General features: G+C 52.3%; 1 long non-coding RNA gene across 1 annotated transcript; it reads right to left on the bottom strand.

Annotated features, from left to right (window-relative positions):
• Positions 1–431: 431 nt before the first annotated feature.
• On the bottom strand, positions 432–12,979 carry LOC308184399. Its single transcript, XR_013942642.1, has 3 exons — positions 12,658–12,979; positions 10,517–10,734; positions 432–7,296 (listed from the first exon to the last, which is right to left on the bottom strand). It is a non-coding gene; the product is annotated as an uncharacterized lncRNA (long non-coding RNA).
• Between the last annotated feature and the right edge of the window lie 70 nt (positions 12,980–13,049).

Genomic DNA, 13,049 nt, shown 5'->3' on the forward strand with positions numbered 1-13,049 from the left:
GCTCGGTGTCCACACATTTTTTGTGCCCATCCATGGGGCTGCAAACGAACCTGGGAAGTTCGTGAGGATCTGCAAGAATCGGCTGTTGGAAAGCTGGGCGAGCTCGCAGCGGAGCAGGAGGGCGCAGCTAAGCTAAAGGAGAGTTGGCTGCTGCTTTTGGGGGGGGCTTATTCTTATATTCACTTCCACCCCTCACCCAAAGGTCCCCCTGCTTGCCAGGAAGCCTGGTGGGGGCAAGCATTTTGCCACCTGGCTTATGCACGCACCAGCCAAGGAAACAATTCTGCAGCTGAAAGAGGAAATCTCGGTCCCGGCTATTTCCAACCTCTATTGTTTGTTACCCAACTCGCGCATTACGCAGAGCAGCGAGCAGAGCGGCGGGATTGCAACACTCCGCATGTGCTTTCAGACCCTTTAATTTTAGCATCGCAAGAAGGATTTGTGGTATCGAGAAAGCCCAGTTCTAAGGAAAGAGGAAACCTGTGATTCTGACATTTGACTTTGCCCAAAAAAGGAAGCAGCTCATGTTAGTGACCTAACCGCTTTAGTCATTTGGCTGTAATGCTCAGGGAGCCCAGTGGGTGCCGGGGGGGTTTCCCACCCCCAGGACCTGGAGCTGCAGCAAGGACGAAGTTCTCAAGCGCCCGGAGCTTCGTGCTCCTGCTCTTTGGACCTTTGCTCTGGGGAGCTCAGGTCTCGCGCCTGCCCCTTTCTGTAGGGGTCTCAGGCCAGGGCAGGCCCTGCCCGTGGGTTTCAGACCCTGCCCCAGTGTCCCTGCGGTGAGGACATCGCTGGGACTCCCTCGAGAGCCTTCCCGGTCCTGGGGGACATCGCTGCGCCGGCCACTTCCTCAAACGCAGAAGCACGCTCATTTTTTGGTTTTTTTATTTTTTGAAATCTTGCAGATATAACACGCTTTCAATTCCTCAAAGCCTGGCTTCTGCATGTGACCAGAGGCATTGTCCCCTTCCCTCCCCGTCCCTTCCCCTTGCAGCAGCACACGTGTGCAGCTGGTGGCCAGAGCCAGGGCGTCTCCTTCTCCTTCTTTTCAACGGCCCATGGGGCTGTGTCGCGCGCATTTCATTGAGAAAGCCACGAAACCACCCACGGCACGCTGTGAAAAGGGAGAGCCCAAACACCTGGAGGAGCAAGACCCCAAGGGCCTTGCTTTGGCCGGGAGGGAAAACCACCACGATGCAGCACTGGCCCTGTTCGTTTTGTTCTGTCAATGAACGAAGGAAAAAAAAAAAGAAAAGAAAAAAAGAAAAAAGAAAAGCAAAGCAAAAGGCTCTCTGTGCTGCAGAGTCTGGAATCGTTGGGCTGTTGGTCCCAGCTCACCTCCACGCATGGCCAGGGGCAGGATGCGGGGACCCAACGAGTCCCTGCAGCCCCCGCATGCGTTCCCGTGCCAGGACACGCTGGAAGAGGCTGAGCTGAGGGACGGGTGCTGCAGAAGCAGCCGAGCCCATCGGCGATGCTCACACCGTGGGGACACAGAGCTGGATGTCCCCAGGCTCGCCAGGGCACCAGCTATGGAGGGGACACTCGGTGCGCCCGTGGGTGCCCGCTCCCTGCCACCAGGCTGTTTTGCAGCGCTCCCATCCCCGGCCAAGGCAGGAATGCCAGGAATGCGAAATCCCGGCATAACACCCCCCCCGCGTCCCCGTCCCGTCGCAAGAACAGGATATTCGCCTGAGCAACATCCACTCACACACGCCTCGCTATCAGGAAAAAACACTCAGTCAGCGTCTGGAAGGGGCCGATGGGCTGCCCGGCCGCCGGGGCTTCCGCGTGGGGAGGGAGAGCGGGACCGCGTGGGATCCTCCGCACGTGGGGGGCTGTGGGTGAGCACCGGCAGCAGCCAGGGGAATCCTAAATTTGGGAATTTGTCCTCATGCCGGAGCCGGCTGGCTTCTCGCAAAGTGACCCGGGGGGCTCCTTCATGGGTGCCCCGAGTTGTGCCAACACATCCCGCTCCCAGCGCGGGCTCCGCAAATCCGTCCTGTCCCAGGTAAACAGGATCTGGCCGCGCTGCCTGACCTTGTTTACCTCCCCGAAAGAATCTGGCTGGAATTTTCTTTTCTTGTTTTTTTTTTTTTTTTTTTTTTCTTTCCTCAGGGCCGGTGAGTCAGCCGGCAGCAATGCGCGCAGCCTTTCCATACTGACTCACCCCGCTGCCCGCCGCTCCCCTCTGCCCCGCGCCGCCGGGGGCAGGCGAGAAGCCCCCGTGCCCCCGTGATGTAACCCACACACTGGTGGCCGTGACAGTGGCCGTGGTGGTGGCGGTGGCAGGAGGGAAGCGCGGCGGAGCGCTCGTGCAGCCCCCGTGCCAAAACACAGGAAGCGCGCCGAGAAGTCACCCCGCGCATTGTCAGCTCCGAAAACACCAAAGCAAACAAAACAAAACAGAATAATTAAAAAAAAAAAAAAAAAAAAAAGGCCTAACCAGAACAATTGCCCAGAAGAGAAAAGAAAAAAGCAAGAAAAAAATCAGAGGCCAAGGGAGCTGGCCCGGCGCCAGGCCCCTTGTTTTCATTTCCCAACACAATGCACATTAAATAATACTTCCTTCTCGCAACACGGCCCTCCTGGGCCACTCTTGTTTGTCTCGGGGTCGGTGCGTGGGGTGATGGCCCCCGGCACCACCAGCCTGCTCCCGTCGCTGCTGCAGAAGAGCTCCTGGTGTCTCCAGGGCCGCTCCAAGCCTCTGGTGCCCGTCGGCAGGATGGGGCTGAGCCACTTTGCAGAGTGATGTCCCTCGTGTCCCCCCAAACAGCCAGCCCGAGCTAAGGAGCTGCCTGTAGGAGCTAATCACAGCAGTCATAAGATATACGCTGATTTATTGCCAGGTTAAATAAAACAGAATAATAAAACGATATGCATCACACGTGGGATGAGCCATTCCATGACATTTCTGGCCAGGCTTGCAGCCTGGGATGAGGGGAAACCCTTTTCCTCGCCCCTTGGCTCTCCAGTTGTCAGGTGCCACTTGGCTGGGGCTCAGCTTTCTTCTCCCGGGGATTTCTCTCCCAGCCAACTGTCGCTGGCACCCAGCTGACTGCATTCAGGTGTCTGCATGCTGGAGGAATCCAAGGAAAACTGCTTTTGTTTATTCTGACTTCTCTCCTGAGAAATTTAACATCTGAGGCCCTTCTTTGTTGGCAGCGTCAACCAACGGCCATCAAGGGGTTGATCAGATCTATTTATCTATCTCTATCTCTATTATCTCCATCTAACTCTACCTCTACCTCTTCCTCTGCCTCTACTTCTACATCTACGTCTACGTCTATATCTACATCTACGTCTACCTCTACGTCTACCTCTACCTCTACCTATCTCTATCTCTATCATCTCTATATCTCTATCTCTTTGAGGATTATTGTGATTTCTCATTAAATAGCAGGTGCAAGAAAGGAAGATGAAAAAAATCAGGATTTGATCTTTTAATTATTTTTTTTTAAAGCCAAATCCTGTCTTTAAGACAAAATGGCATTGCTTCAGCTGTGTGCATCCCCCCAGATTTCTTACACCAGGATTTGCCGGGGGAGATGGTCCCAGCGCTAGGGGCTGACAAACACGTCCCATCTCTGCTACCGACACGGCTCCACACAGTCACGGCAGCAGCCAGGTAACATCTCGGGTAGCGAACTCCAGCTTCGGAGCAGGCGTTAGCCCTGCCAAAGAGGTTTTGGAGATGGATCAGAGGGAGGTCATTAGGAAGGAAGCTGGGGGAGAGCCGGGATGCAGCAGGCAGCCCCGCTGAAGGCTGTGGTTTGTGCTTCCTATGCACTTGCTGTGCTCCCAAACCCGTCCACGTCTGCTGGTATCACACACTGGGACTTCTTGGCCGACGGTGGGGGTCACCTCGTGGTAGACACCTAAAAGTTGGCTCCAAAGTCTCATCCAGCTGTCTCAGCTCCCTCCATAGTCAGCAGAGATGGGCACCTCCGTGACAGAACTCAATTCCTTGGCTTAATTTCCCTAGGGTTGGGATGAATCACGTTGTGGCAGTGCTCAACGCTCTCCTTTGTCTAGAGAAGGAGACAAGGGCTGCCAGTGTTTGACTGGTTAATTTTCAGCCAGCTCATTTTAAGGTGCTTAATTTTCAGCTGGCAAACACCAAGCTCAGTGAATCCCACCTTGGGAGAACAATGTGCCAGTGTATGACAAGCAGCGGCAAGCCCCGGAACACAGCTCCTGCCTTGATTTATTTAACGTCTCCAGCCAGTGCTCACATCTGATCATGGGAACCGCTGTCTCAGCGAAATCCGGTTTGCTCAACCTGCAGAGTGTGCCTCGTCCTCCAGCAGTGTTGTCAAAGAATATGTCCCGTGGGGACCTTGAAACGTGTCAGAGAGAGGGTTTTTCCCTGCACTGGCACAGCGCTTGTTCTTATCAGCTGTCAAACCTTTGGCAACTCACCCTCTCCTGATAACACAGGTGAAAATCTGGGGTAACCAAACCCAAATGTTGGACCAGATCTCCGTGCATGTGTCTTCAATGCGCAGTGGGGGCTACCAGTTTGGCCATTTTGGGTCCCGTCCAGCTGTGGAGATGGTCTCTCAGTGGCTGGGCAGCACTGCCGATGGCTCACCCTCCCGATGGCGAGAGCTCGGTGGAAATTTTTATCTGGCACAGCTCTTGTTGCTTGGCCTCTTGGCCTCCTCTGCTGCGGGAGCAGGTGCTGGAGGTTGTTTGGCTAGCTGGTTAAACAAACCGCAGCGCTTCCTGCCAGAGCTGGTGAAGTCAAGCCTTTTCAGATGCCTCGTCCCTCCGAGTTCAATGGGCAGCAAGCAGCAGCTCGGTTGTTTTTGTATATCCAGCGCTGAGGTGCGAAGCGTTGTTCTGCCCTAACGACAGCTGCGTGTTCAGCTGTGAGATCGCCCTAGGAGGGGCTGCACAGCCAGGGTATAGACCGGGGAATATTCATGTTAGGATAATCCAGGTGGTCTCAACACTGCTCCCTCAAACCCTTCTTAATGGTCTTCGCAGCTTGAGCTTGGAGTCCAAAGTAGGTAAGCGGTGGGCTTGGCTGAAAGCTGTACCGGTGTCACACCAACCCAACAGACTGAGGTGTTTTCAAGGAGACCATCAAAGTGATCACTCCCTGAAGCAACCTGTCACAGGGACTATGTGCCATTTTGACTGGGGAAGTCCACCCATACCTCTGTTTGCTCCACCCTGCTTGGGGTGGCTCTGTTCTCTACCAGATCCCATTTTGGTTACGGGGCAAGCACACATCCATGAGGTGTGATGAAAACCCACCACGCTGATCTGCATCACGGACCATGGGAAGCAGTGGCGGTGAGATCAGCAACGGCCGAGTGACAAAAAGTCCTGTGAACTTTTTAAAGAGGAGAGGTAAGACACTGCCCCATTTGTTTGGTGCCTCCCAGCTCTCCCCAGCCAGGTACAAACCTCCTGCAGGCAATGCCAAGGCCAGATTTTAAGACAATTGCTACTCCAACCATCCCTCAGTGTATGATCCATCACCTTCTGAGAACAGGGATGTTACTGGAGACACACCTTTACGCTCCCCGTGCAATATGTGGCCTTACTTAATTTTCCATTACTTCTTCTTCTGACCCTGGGACGAGGCCGTGTGGGCACGGGGGCAGTGGAAGCTGCAGAAACAAGCCAGCAGCACTTGCGGGAGCAGGAACACAAGTGGGATTTGCTGGTGGGAGAGGAGAGGTGGCTCCCTGACTGGGGCATTGACACGGCTGCTGGAGATGCGTGATGGGAGCCAAACACGGTGACTGCTCTACAGTGGCACCTATAATGTTGATTGCCTTCTTTTCGGCAAGTTTAATTTATTTCCATGTTTATCCTGCAGAATGCTTCTGTGGATTGGCCACTTTGCATCAACTCCTAGGTGTGATGACTGGTGACTCTGCAGGGTCTGAAGTCTTTTAGGGGCTTTTACTCACCCGTTTGACCAAATTGCACCAAGAACCATCTTTCTGCCGAGTTTTGCATGCATACCGTACAGCACCCATCGGTTGGGCCAGATGAACAGATTTCCTCTGCAACAAATCTCACTACGCTGCAGTTTTGGGGACTTCCTAAGAAAACTTTCTGAACTGCAGCCTAAGCCTGTGTAATTTCGCATGGGAAGCGTAACTGCATTCTGAGAAAAACGGGAACGAGCGCTCCATTTTAAGCCCATTACAGAAAGGAGTCGCTGGCGGAGTCACGCGGACACGCAGCTCCCGTCACCCTCCGGCCAGCACCCGCCGCATCCAGCCCTGCTCAGCAGTGTGCAGAAATAGACGCGGGCAGAAATCTGCCCAGACAAAAGCCAGGGTGGTTTCTGATGTCAGCCAGGCACCCAGACGTGGCTGCCGAGCCTGTGTCCCGTCGCGACACCCGTGTCCCGTCGTGGCACCTCTGCCACAGGTTCCTGCCCTCGTCTTTGGAGCGGGGACGTGGCTCCCTGGGGACACGTCAGGATGCAGGGGGAGAAGCGGAGAGATGGATTCGGTCTGTCAGCTTGCGATGAAATGCAGCGATGTGCCCCCCTTAGAAAGAAAGCTTGATTATTTTTTTAGTTAGAAAAAGTGTTTGGCTGAATCACTAGACCAGCTGCTTCCTACATAAATAAGAGGCATGCACGGTGTACAGAAAGGAATAGTTGACATTCCTAATCAATTAGATAAGGGGAAAAAACAGTCCATTTTCCTGTTCAAAATCAAATTATCGTGGTTACTTCAGATTTCAAGGACATTTATCTTCCAGCTTCAGACAGGGGGGCACTGGGCAGGCTGCAGGTGCCCGGGCTGGGGCAAGGTTCAGCTGCCCGCTGGGTGGAGGAGCCCTGGCCTGGCTCTTGCAAGGTGCCAGGACAGGAATAGCCACGGCATTTGCAGGTGCACCTCGGTAGAGCCATGAATGCGTGAGCTTGCCAGGATCGAGCCTGGATTAACCAGCAGCGCTTGGAGAGAGACTTAAAGCACTTGGGCCCAATTATGAAAGGGAAGCGCTCCCGGATCTTGCCTGCGCGCTCCCTGGCTTTGAAAACCTGTCTAAACATTTACCCAAGGTCTTGCCAAGGAAAGCAAGGTGAGGAAGAAGGTGGCTCGGAGGGCTGTGGGAGAGCAGAGGCACCTTCCCTGCCCCGATCCAGCTCAGGACATTTCGGTGGAGGAGGAACACCCCCAAACCCGTTGGGTACCTCCTGCCAAAAGCAGGGGCAAGCACCAGCCCGTTGGGCATCGCCGCAGCAGGGGCAGGAGGCGCGGATGCTGTGGCGTGGGGCAGCATCAATCCAGACCGCTCCCTCCACATCGAGGTTTCCTGGCAATTGAGGGGAAAAATAAACAGCTGGGGTGAGAAAAAAAGAGCCTGCAAAGCCCTGCTCAGCTCCGCAGGAGCCCTCTGGAGCTTGCGCTCGCCCGAAATCCCAGGCCTGCAGTGCCACCTAACGAGCAGCCGCTGGGGCAGGGAGAGCGGGCAGCGGTGGCTGCAGAGTTCTTCCTCAGGACACTAGTGCCTTTCGTCCATCTCCCGGCACTTCAGAAATGACTTGTCCCACCCTTACAGCCCAGCCGCCAGGTAGCAGATAATGCTGGCCTTGTTTTGCAAGTCGCAGAGCAGCTTTTGGCCAAGCCCAAATACACGGGACAAGCCAACAGCCAGCAGCAGTTGAGTAAGAGAACAAAGGAACTCCTTTCTCCGCATTGCTTCTGGGAATACAGCTTCCGAGGGACGGGGCAGAGGGGTGGCACGATGCAGTGCTGCAACCTGCACCCTGCTCCTGGGGCTCGCTGGCTCGATCCCCACGTGGCACCGGGACTCTCCGAGGGGACAAGCTGTGTGCTGTCCTCCTCCAGGAGGCAGAGGCTGAGCTTTGGTTAGCCAGGGCACTGGTCAGGCACGAGGATCAGGAATGGCTTTAAAGAGCCCAGGGGACATTCCCCCAGGAAGTGCTCGGTTTTTATGAAGGAAACCGTCAAAGAGAAGAATCAGCGCTCCGCACAAAGTGCAGGCTCAGTGCTGGTGGCAGAGGCTGCCTTAGCCCAGAGAGCGAGGTAGGGAGGGGCCAAGGGGCCTCCCAGGACTGCATCCAGGTCTCTGCCTCTGCTGATCTAAGGAGGCACCCCAAATCAGCAAACCACCACCCGGGCAGGGAGCAGGCAGGAAATGTGCCAGAGCTCAATCCTCCTGGAGCTTAGAGCTCAGCCCGAGCAGCAAGCCGGGGCACCCAGGCCGGGATGGAAGGCTTAGGGGGGCACAGGGTATGCACGGAGCAGAAATCACTTTGGCCTAGGTCCGGATGTTCAGCAGGGGTTGGGAGGTCCAATTGCCTGCTCCGCTCCACATTATTTTAATTTTAATTTTATATGGCAGCCTAATGCAAAATTATTTGCTGAAAAGAAGAAAACAAGCATCGCAACTCTGGCCGTGCAGCACCCTGCATGCAGATAGCCCTCTGAAAAGAGAAATTTCCAGGGCTGGACGTCCCACAGGCAGGAGGGGACAGAGCACAGGTGGACTGCAGGAACGCTGCTGCAACATGAGGGCAAGAATCTTCGAGAGTGAGTAGCTGGAGAAGTTTCTGTAGTGTGTGGGAGCTAAGGCTTTTTAAAGACATACTTATGGCCATAGTTGGGCAGGCTTTCATTAAAACAGCAAAATTCAAGCTTATTGAAACAACAAAACTAAAATCCATCGAAACCACAAATATATGTATATATATAAAACGCACGAACAAAAACAAAACAAAACAAAACAAAAAGAACCACAAAAGCGCTTATTTTGCCTTTCCCACCCACACTTCAGTTCTAGGCTTCAGAGCACTGAAAAAAATCCTACTGCAGCTTCCTGAAAAGGAAGCTGTAAAAACTGTGTACTCTGTGTACCAAACCAGCGTACTTCAGTCCTGCTGTGACACAGAAATATTCAGCATCTGAAGTGGCCCCGAGAGAAGGAACACCGTTCTCTAGCTAAGTATTTATCTTGGAAAGCAGACACCGGCCTTTCAGCACCTTCACAAGGACCCGTTTACGTATTTCGCAGGAACCAGGCACTGGATAACATGTACGCACAGCCAGGGATCGGCGTCGGGACCAGGGCACAGATCTCTTGCCCAGGAAAATAGCTGTCAGGTTGGGCTGTGCCACACAGCCGCCTGCTCCCTGGCCCAGGGAGCTCCGAAGTTGTTTTGCGCCAAGTGGGACAGCTTCAGGGGGTGAATGTGTGCCCCCTTACTCCCGAGACAGAAAATAACCTGGTGTTTGGGGCAGTGTCCCCAAAGATGGGATCCCAAAGACAGAAGAGGAACGGGACCTTGATCACTAGCACCGCTGGATGTGCGCTGTACCTGCCGAGCTATCATTGAACAGGTAAGAAAACAAGTCACCTTTCAGCGGCATTTCCAAAGAACAATGGTAGCTGCTACTTTCGGCACTGATCCTGTTCCAGGAACTAGTGGAGGAAGATTGGGAAGAAAACCTAAAGGATGGTTCCATGTCACTCCCGGCTGTGAGCCAAGGTGCAGGAAAGCTGCCCTCTGAGGTGAGGTGACACTAAGGGACAAGTGCCAGCTGTGTGGTGTTCAGAGGCTCACAGTCTGGGGTTCAGCGCTTGCCATCCCATTTAGACGGCACTCCTGGTGCCTCGGGGCTGCACACAAGGTATAGCCACAGTGAAAGAGAAATGCTGGGTGCCCTGATCTAACAGGGTGAAAAGCTGAAGCAGAAAGCTGTGAGGTATGCCTTGCAAGGGGTGGAGAAACCCCATGCTGGGTAAAAAGGGGCTAAGGGTAGAAATGAAATGAAACTGAATCAAAACAGATAATTTTCTTCGTGGCAGACCCCACCTGGAGCTCTCAGAGGGACCTAGGCTTGCGCCAGGAGATCTTTCTTCTAACCAGGACCAGCTCCTTTAGCCATGGGAAACAAAATTGTTGAAATTCCCCAAAATTGGGAAAACAAAATTGTTTGTTTTCCTTGTGTTTTGTGTAACCTCTGAAAGCAGAACATCACCTTATGCAAGGGCTGGGGCTAGCTGGCCATCTGTTTTCAGGAAATCTCTGTGCTGGGAAAGGATCAGAGCCAGGCGAGGAACACGCAGCAGAGGTGCAGCTTTAAACACTTCAGTCGCTGGCTGCTGTTGCAAGGCTCTGGGTAAACCAAGGGGCTGCCAATTGGCGGCAGAGGGCAGCTGCATTCTTTCCATAAGCTTTAAAAAACCTACAGCATTAAAAGCACTGATGGCTATGGGCATAGCCATAGGGTAGTTTTCCTGGTGCCCTTGGGCTTCACTGCTGGCACTCAGCATGTCCTGCCTGTCCCTTGCCCTGCTTCCAGCCCGCTGATTCAGCTCAGCTCTGACCGGGCTGGTTTCAGAGGCCAGCTTGTCCATTTGCTGCCCTTTGGTTTTGTGATGTGTTACGAGGCTGCGTACCAAACCCACGATCTGCGCATAAAATGGACCTGCGCACACAGAGCAGCACGATGAGTGCCATCTACTGATAATTAAACATACAGCAGCGCACAGCCATAGGCCAGCTCACCAATCAAGCCAGCGATACGTTGCGAACGGCATCATCGGCAGCACGGCTGCTCATGGCTGCCAGCTCCCGCGGCGTTACGGAGTCGCGGCAGCGTCGTGCTCGCAGGCTGCCAAATCCTGCTTCTGCTGCAAGGTCGTTTCTTGGAGCTTCATCAAGCAGCGTTTCTTCAGGGATGTGCCGCGTTGTTTTGAAGCAATCCTGATCTTTGCTGCGGTCTTCTGGAAAAAAAAAAAAAAGACAAAAAAAAACTCCTTGGCAGGATTAGGCTTTGTAGAATAGAAATGACCATTAATAATTTTTAGTGTTAATGTAAGTGCCTGTATCTACTGCAGGCTGAGTCGTTTAATCAAACTAGTAGCAATTAAAATGGTAATTTCTCCACGCTAAATTCTGCTTGCAATTTTTACTCAAGTGAAACTCTTTGAAGTTAATTGGAATTTTGATTAAAGACTCGTGGATCTGGGTCTCTGAATTTGTACTAAGGAAGGTTCAATATTTGCTTTGGTTTTCTGCACACTGAGTTCACTGCAATGTATTAGTGTGGTTGTACAATTAGCCATAACAAGAACAACTCCAGTAAAGATTTCTGTAATCTAGTTCTTGATATACTTTTAAAAAGGTCTTTTAACGGAATGGCTTTTAAAGGCCGTCAGATGTGAAAAATCTGATTGCTTAAATTGTTCGTCTTAATTATTTCTAGTCCCTATAAACGGCAGAGTAACATTCTCTTAGTGGTAATTCAAAACTTGGGACAGGGTGGGAGGAAGGGAGATGTTCTTGCTTTTCACCCTTATGGTTCCAGTTTTGGTTGTCAATGCAAAAAAAACAACCAACCAAACAAGCAAACAAAACCAACAAAACCCACTAATCAACCAAAAATAAAACCTCCACACTCCATCTATTCAAATTACATTATAACCATTATTAAAATAATAACTAACTGTGGAGTAACAGCTTTAGAAAGTATTTTTTTTGTGCAAACGAGCTCTGCAGAAAACTGCTCAGACTATTGTGAGAGACTCAGTAACATTTTCTGAAAAGTGAAAATGAACCACAGTAGCATGTTCTGCCACTCAAGGCACTTGAAGAAACAGGAGCATTGCCTTTGTGGCTGCCCGAATTACACAGATAAATTTCACTGAAGTCGGTATAACTTCTTGTGAGAATAAAAGCTCCTTGAATGGATGAGGAGTGGCACAGAAGCATGCCCAGCAATCAACGACACAAATTGTAATCCTGTGGGGGAAATGAGCCTGGAACTTGGCTGCATGCTGGTGTCATCCTATGGGCAGCATTCATCACCTCCAGGTGAAGGAGTACCATTTTTCAAGAGCTGTGACATGCCTGAAGCAAATATCACTTAAATCGAATTTGGGTCAATAGTTGGTGTGAGAAGAAGAAAGGGAGAAGTGGGAAGAAAGAAGGGAATAATCGTGCAGAAATGTGACTGATGGTATCTAGGGCTTGGATTCTTATTGTACAGCTCTGTTTTGAGTATCAAAACTTGTGATCAAATGCAGGTTGCTTCGTTTTGAGAACCTCTTCAGTATTCAACAACAAACTTACTTTAATCTTGAAAAAAATAACCCTTGAGCTTAAAAGACATATTAAATAAGATGTGAATCTCCTATCCTAACAGGTCCAGCAGGTTATCAATAACGAATTCACTTGCAAGTTTAATTGTTGTGCTGGTGGGATATTTTTTTCCTTTTATCCCTACATGGTCAACGTACAGTTGACAATGTACAGTTTCTCCCATTTTCCAGTTTAGCTCTGCAATAATTTTATTTGAGTGAAAGGAAATGGATTAAAAAGACTCACAACTCAGAGAAATGTTCTGATCGTTTCTCTCTCGTTTTTCTGAAGCTCTTAACTTTGAGTTACAGAGTAAAATTTGTATTTTTTTTTCTATTCCCTCTAAAACGTGGAAATACAATATGAAGAAGGAAGGACTGACAGTTTTTTACATTTTACTTTGCAATACAGCACCGAAACCTTGAACATTCCACGGCTAAGCAGCTACAAAGCCAGAACGCCGTTACAGGCTGCTACCCGCATTTAATGGTTAGCCCTACGACCGCAAGCCTGGGCAGTGAACTTTGAGCAGGCTGCTCTTAGATGGCAAAGACGAGAAGAAATACCTCAGCAGCCGGTGGCGCGGGGCTGCACCTGAGGGGACGGTCGGCTGAGGGGGACGGGTTCCTGAGGGGAGGCGGGCGCCTGAGGGGGACGGGCGCCATTTCCCCTCCCTCAGCCCGCCCTCCCGCCGCCTTAACGCTTTGTCACCCGGCGGCTTCCCGCCCGCCCCCGCCGCCTCACGGCAGCCGGGGGCTTCCCTCTCCCCCTCGCTGCTCCCCGAGCGAAAAATACCGGGAGCCGCGACCGGCGGCGGAGGGGGGGACAAGGGGACGGGGACGCGAGGGGGGGGGCGGCCATGAGGGGATGGGGGGGGGGGCGGTAGCGGCCCCTCAGGCGGTTCCCGCCCAGCGCCGGGCCACGCCCCCCGCGCGCGGCTGAGGAAAACGTTGCGCAG

Source organism: Anser brachyrhynchus (assembly GCF_964034855.1).
Source record: "Anser brachyrhynchus genome assembly, chromosome: 1".
NCBI lineage: Eukaryota > Metazoa > Chordata > Aves > Anseriformes > Anatidae > Anser > Anser brachyrhynchus.